This window comes from Belonocnema kinseyi, chromosome 6 (genome assembly GCF_010883055.1).
Source record: "Belonocnema kinseyi isolate 2016_QV_RU_SX_M_011 chromosome 6, B_treatae_v1, whole genome shotgun sequence".
Lineage (NCBI taxonomy): Eukaryota > Metazoa > Arthropoda > Insecta > Hymenoptera > Cynipidae > Belonocnema > Belonocnema kinseyi.
In genome coordinates, this window is record NC_046662.1 from 57752382 (window position 1) to 57758095 (window position 5714).

The following is a 5714-nucleotide window of genomic DNA, read 5'->3' on the forward strand; positions in this document are numbered from 1 at the left end:
CTCGGGATACTTATAAGATACTACCATGATTTTTTCAGATTTTTTGGTCCAAAAATAAATTAGGCCAAAAACCGGCCTTACCGACCCTCCCCCTTTCCTAATAAAAAGGGCGAATTGTAAACAAATGATTATTAGCCAAATTTATGAATTTTTGTTAAAAGAAATTAAATTTCCACTCAAATAGAAGAATTTTCCTCAAAAACATTAATTCTTTACCAAATAATTGAATTTTCAACAAAGAATATAAGTTTCCTAACAAAATAACGAATTTTCCAGAAAATTGTTAAATTTTGATTTAAGAAGATGAATTTTCAACGGTGTAGTTTATTTTTTAACCAAAATAATAAATTCTTCATGACGCTTTTACTAGTTAATATTTCGACCTGACAAGATTTTAATGTAAATTTAAAAAAAAAACAGTTGAATTTAATTAGAATAGAGAAAAAGTTAATTTTGAACCAAGAAAAACTAATTTTTAGCACAAAAGTTAAAATGTCAAATCAGCAGTTTAAAATTTAATTTAAAAAATAAACTTTCTAACAAAATAGTTGAATTTTGAACAAAAAGTTCGAATATCCAACAAAAAGTGCATTTACAACCATATAGTTTATTTTCGTAAGAAATTGTTAAATTTTCATCAAACAAGGTAATTTTCTGAACAAGAACATTAATTTCGCACCAAATAATACAAATTTCCAAGAATATAGTTACATTTCACCCAAAAACTTGAATTTTCAACTGCAATTATGAATCTTTGGCAGTAAAATTATTTTTAAGAAAGTGGTTCAAGATTGACCCAAATGCATGATTTTCAGCCAAGGACACGAATTTTCAATAAAATATTTTAAATATTGATCAAATAGATTAATTTTTAACCAAGCAGTTGCATTTTTGACCAAAAACGATGAATTTTCAATTAAAAAGATGAATTTTCAACCAAATAGTTGAAACCTTAACTAAAAAAGATACGTTTTAAACAAAAAATGGAATAGTTAAGTTTAAAGTTAAAAACATTAGTTTTCAACAAAAATGAAATGAATTTACAAAAAATAGTAAAATCGTCAAACAGATTAATTTTTAACAAAATATATAAACTTTTCAGAAAGCGGTTCAACTTCAAGTAGTTGGATTTTCGACCAAAAGAAGATGACTTTTAAAAAAAATAGTTCAATCTTCAACACTTTAATTAAATTTTCAACCAATGAGTACAATTGTTCACCTGAAGAGATAAATTCTGAACCAAAAAGATAATGGTTTCAATAAAAAATATAAACTTTTAACCAAGAATTGTTGCATTTTCTTATTGGTTTCCATTTATTAAGTTTCCACTTAACCGAAACAAACCAGAAAAAGAGGAAGTTTCTTTAAAATAGGAGGAAAAAAAATTCGGTAAAAGAAAAAAAGAGGGCAATAAGGAAAAGAGTGTGAAGTCTGTGATAGTTTTTACTCATTATTCATTGTTCGATTGACGTTTAAATAAAGCTGAATTTACATATATGGCATTCAAAAATAAGGAGGAGGAATCAGCTTGAATGTGACATGACACCCTTACTGACGTAAACACTCTGATCAATTTGTTTCTTTTTTTATTTTCAAGAATTTTACTTAATAGCATTTTAACAACTTTCCACTTGTTGCCACTGACAAAATTTGTATTCTATGTTTATTTCGCAATTTATATTCATATCCTCGTTAGTGTATCGACAAAGGATGACGCGTCCTGGACGTGCGTATATCATAGGATCTGACATTCACGAAGACGAGTTGCAATTGAAGCGACTTGGAAATCATTCACGGCGACGTGGCAGTACACCAACCTCTGGTTGGTCCATCGCAAAAACCAGCAGCACTCACATCTTCGTCGGTCGCAAGACGAGATCGAGGCAAAAAGTCAATCCAGTCAGGAATGAAACATAAAGTTTTATTCCTCTACTTTGTTTTTTTTTTTACTTTCCTTCACAGAAAAGGGGTCTGTCCGGAAAGTGTTCGACCTTATGACGTACCAGGAAACTTTGGGAAAATTGAGGTACAAGAACGTGTTTCACCAGAAGCTTCTGCATGATCTGCAGTCCCCTCTGAATGGTCAATACCTGTTTTTGACAGTAGCACAACTAAGTGGACCTAGTACACTTCATGATGGTTCCAATGCACTACTTTCAGGTTTGTGATTGTTTGCGGATTCTAAAATCGTAGCCCATAACTGTTTCTTGGCATTCTGCTTCATTTAATCTATGTATAGAAATAGTTTACCTTTTAGAGGATGCTTTAATTTGGGAAACTTTAGGAAAATTTGTGTATGAAGTGATGTTTCACCAGAAATTTCTGAATGAGCTGCAGTCTTCTTTAAATGGTAAATACCTGTTTTTAGCAATAGCACAACTCGGTAGACTTCGTGCACTTCATGAGGATCCAAATGCACTACTTTTAGGCATGATATTGTTTGCGAATTCTAAACCAATTTGTTTTCAAACCAGCCTAGTATACGAAATCTCTCTAGATTGTGTCCGAACTTGTAATGTACCAGGTGTAAGAGATAATTCTGGCGAATGGGGACTCCGTTTCCTAGAAACTACACTATTTTCGAAGCCACAACCTTCTTTAAGCGATCCTCAACCTTCGGAAGCACTTCTTAAAGTAACTTTTCGAAATAGCTAACATCTGCTTCGTCGCATTCTGTTTTATTTCATCTACATCTAAAAAATAGTTTTCCTTTTAAAGGATACTTTAATTTGGAAAGCTATGGAAAATTTTTGGTTTGAGGCCGTATTTCTCCAGAAATTTCTGAATGATCTGCAGACCCCCTCTCTTTTTTATTTTCTCCAAACTGTTTTCATTTTTAAGGAATTTCAAGGGATTAAGAAAGATTTGCTCGCACTTTAAATCTTTCATTGCGTTTTAAAGAGGTTTCAAAGATCTTAAGGGATCATTAAAGATTCATGATTTTAAATAAAATTTCGCTTTTTTGTTGTTTCAATATTAATTTTTTTAACTGAAAATTGAACTATTCCAGTTGAATTTTTATTTAAAAGACATCTTTTTAATTGAAAGTTAGACTATTTTTGAAAAAATTCAATTTTAAAATTGAAAATTCAACTACCTGGGTAAAAGTTGTAATACTTTGTTATACATTTATTTTTGGATTGAAGGTTCACATCTTGAGTAGAAAAATATTTTTCTTGGTTAGAAATTTTCTCTTGTTTGATTGAAAATGCAACTGATTGGTTGAAATTAGACTTTTCAATCATTTCGTTTTATTCTTTTAATTAATGAAGATCGTAAGACCTACAATAAACAAATCTTACTCATATTTACATTAACGGTCGAAGAAAGGATTGATTTGTTTCTTATTAAATCTACTTCCTAATTAGACTTTTTTGTTGAAAATTCAACATTTTGTTTAAACATTTAAGTATTTTGATTAAAATTTGTCTTTTTTAGTAGGAAATTGATCTATTTGTTTGAAAACTGATCTTTTAGGTTTTCAAATTTATCTTTTGTACAAATTTCATTTTTTTGGTTAAAACATCAAATATTACATTCTTCGTATAGAATTAACTTTTGTTGTGGAAAATTCCAAGCAGATTCAAAATTCAGAAGTATGCAACTGTTTTTGTTTAAAGTTTAACTTTTTAAATTAAAAATTTAACTATTTGGTTGAAAATGTATCTTTGTAGGTTACAAATTTAAGCATTTGGTTTAAAATTCAATTATGTTATTGAAAATTCAACTGTCTTTCAAATAAATATATATATATTAATTGGTGGAAATTTAAACTGTTTTTTTGTTTGTTTTTTGTTTTAAACTTCATTCTGTTTTTGCAGTGACATGTGTTAATTTATCTCGACCAGTGTAGTATTAATTAATAGTGTGGTAGTTTTGTTCATTTTTGCCATTATTTAACTAAACTACTACACATTTAAAAATTCTTTTTCTTTAAATGTTCATTAATTTAGTTAAAAATTCAACTATGTTGTTAGAAATTCAACTGCCTTCAAAATAATTAATTTATTGGTTGAAAATTCAACTGTTTTTTTGTTAAATATCAATATTTTTTGCAGTGGCATGTGTTAATTTATCTCGACGGGCTAGCATTAATAAAAAGTGTGGTATTTATGTTGATTTTGACCAGTATTAATAAAAGTGTGGTAATTTCGCAGACTTTGACCAGTATTGATCTAAACTACCACACATTTTCAAATCTTTTTTTTTTTAATTCAACAATTTGGTTAAAAATTCAACTATCTTGTATAAACCTGAACTGTTTCGTGAGTATTTCATTTTCTATTGCACAAGTGATATGCCTTCCAGGATCAATGAATCAGAGTGTTTTTTTTCCCAGTCGCTTTTGCCCGGACGGTCTGTCCTGCACCGGTCTACCCTACGGGAATGATTGGTACTGCCAAGTTGGTGGTACCTATATGCACTTAAATGACGGCAAGTTTGCTAGTAAGTGAGTACCTAGTACCTATCATTCCCCCTTCTATCCTTCCTGTCTTCACCATCTTTGAACGAACCAACCCGGTCATTCCAACCGACCAAACTGGTTTCTCGTCTTTTCTGATCCACCGCTTGGAGAATTTGATAGATTTCTGCTTCGACTCGATCTCTGGTGATCTCTCGACTGCCCAGCTTCATCAGATATAGCGTGGATCAGGTACAGTCAATTGGGTAAGGTTGCACTTGAGAGTACATACTTTATTTTATTTATAACTCTGAGTAATGGTCAAAATATCTTGGATTGTCCTTTCTGCTCCATTGGTTCTAAAACTTATTCACGAAGGGTTGAAGACTAGACATTTTTATTTCTTTACATTATCCTTATTATTATTATTATATCAATTCAAAAAGAATTCAAAACACTTTAAGAGGATTTAGAAGAATTTAAAAGAATTCAAGATAATTCAAAAGTATTCAACATAAGTTAAGAAAATTCAATATAATTTAAGTTAATTTAAAAAGAAAATCAAAAATATTAAAAGAATTGAAATGAAAATAATTCAGGTGAAGTCAAAATTACTCAAAATACATTAAGAGAATTAAATATAAATCAAGATATTTCAAAAGGATTCAAAATAGTATAAAATTCTTTAAAATAATTAGAAAGAATTCAACAGAATTCAGAAGAATTAAGCAACTTTAAAGGAATTTAATTAATTTCGAGAGATTTGAAAATAATTCCAGCTAATTTAAAATTATTAAACTTCTTTAAAATACTTTAATATAATACAATATAATTCAGATAAATTAAAAAAAACTTTAGAAGAATTCAAGAAAATTCGAAAGAATTGAAAATAGTCCAAACAATTTTAAAAGTATTCAACATTATTCAAGATAATTAATTATAATTCAATGTAATTCATAAGGATTTAAGAAATGAATAGAATTGAATTAAAAATAATTCAAGCGAATTCAAAAGTACTGAACATAATTTAAGGGAATTAAATATAATTTAAGAAAATTTTTAAGAATTAAAAAAATTTAAAAGAAATCAAGAAAATTAAGAGGAACTCAAGAATATTCAAGAGAATTAAAAATAATTCAATGTAATTTCAAAGGATCAAAAATAATTCAACGAATTAAATGAAATAAAGCATATTTTAATCAAATTAAAAATTATTATTACACCATTAAGCCATTTCCCTTTCGGGGTAGCCGTGACTCACTCGGCAGGGGAAAGGAGTAGTGTGTGGATGGGATAGAGATTTTTCAGATTG